This window comes from Gekko japonicus, unplaced genomic scaffold, assembly GCF_001447785.1.
Source record: "Gekko japonicus isolate JY-2015 unplaced genomic scaffold, Gekko_japonicus_V1.1 scaffold427, whole genome shotgun sequence".
In the NCBI taxonomy this organism is placed as follows: domain Eukaryota; kingdom Metazoa; phylum Chordata; class Lepidosauria; order Squamata; family Gekkonidae; genus Gekko; species Gekko japonicus.
Genome location: NW_015163101.1, coordinates 1,192,613 through 1,194,139, shown reverse-complemented (window position 1 = coordinate 1,194,139; position 1,527 = coordinate 1,192,613).

Genomic DNA, 1,527 nt, shown 5'->3' with positions numbered 1-1,527 from the left:
TGGCAGTCTTTAAGCAGCGTCTGGACAAACCCTTGTCAGGGAGGCTCTAGGCGGATCCTGCACTGAGCAAGGGGCTGGACTAGATGGCCTCTGTGGCCCCTTCCAACTCTGGGATTCTATGATTCTGTGACTTCAGGTGTGTTGTGCAGCAGGTAAGGGGAGAAGGACTGGGGGGAACACAGGAGAGAGGAGGCTAGTCTAGTGCTTTAATGGCAAATTCAAAGGCAGAAGAGCAAACTATGGGAAAAGCAGAGGAGAAACGTATCCCGAGAAGATATTTAAAGAGCCAGCCCCAAGTTTTTCACAGGTTTTTTTGTTCTATTCGAACCTCTACATGGAAGTGATGCAAGAAGCATGTTGCGTAGAGTTGCCAACTCCAGGTTGAAAAATTCCTGGAGATTTGGGGGTGGAGCCTGGAAAGGGCAGGGTTTGGTGGGGGGGTTGAGATCTCAGTGGGTTATAACATTTTATAACATTTTCCAGGGGAGTCTGGAGATCAGTCATAATTCCAGGAGATCTCCACACCCCACCTGGAGGATGGCAACCGAATATGTTGTCCCACTGACCGTTCCTCGCAGGCCTTCTTCCTCAGTCCCGTTGCCTCAGACTTCCCTTTCTCTGAGGAGCGGCCACGGCCAGTGAGCTGCTTCGATCTTGGGCTGCTGGGTCTGAGGGGAGGGCCCCTCCTGGTGCCTGGAAAAGCCACCTGAGCTCCGGCAGCCATGGCCCTTTCAGTCTTGCAGATGTGGGCATGACAGGATCTGCGGTGTGTAAACCGGAGATGTTCAGCCTTGAAAAACATTAGGCAACTTCCTAATAAGGGAGGGATAATTAAATACCAGATTGACTTACTGGCAGGTGGACTGTGGTGGGGCGACAGACTGGCCGGGCCATTGGAATGCTGCTTCCCAAATAAGCCGTCCGGCCCACGGTCTTGCTGTCCCTGAACAGCAGGAAGGTTGTTATGGGTCATCGTAATAATTAACATTTCAAAAATTAAGGCAGAAAACAGAAAACTGATTTGAAGAGAGTGTCAGGTAGCCCTGTCATAGATCTGGAATGTGGAGGGGTGCACCTCCTCTTCATTCTCAGCTCTTCCCTGTCCAGCTTCTGTGCACTATCTCATGCTTGACCTTGTTGTTGTTCCCAGCTGCAATTAACTTGGCTGGGAAAGCTAACAGTTTTTGCGCTTTGTCCGCTTGCTTGCTTGCTTCATCCCCCACTCACAAACTATAGGCATTGGCTTCAGCTCATGGGGACGGATGGACGTTTGATTACACTATGGGTGCGTTCAGATGGGCGTTTCAGCCGGCATAAACTGTACCGGTTGGAACCGGTGCAGTTTATGCCGGCTGAAACGTGATCACACTTACCTCCTGTCTGCGGAGCCCATCGCTGTATGCCCGTTCACATGCAGCGGGCGTCGGTGTTTTTTTTTAAAAAAAACTCAGTTTGATTACACTATGGGTGTGTTCAGACGGGGCGTTTCAGCCAGCATAAACTGTACCGGTTGGAGCCCATCGCTGT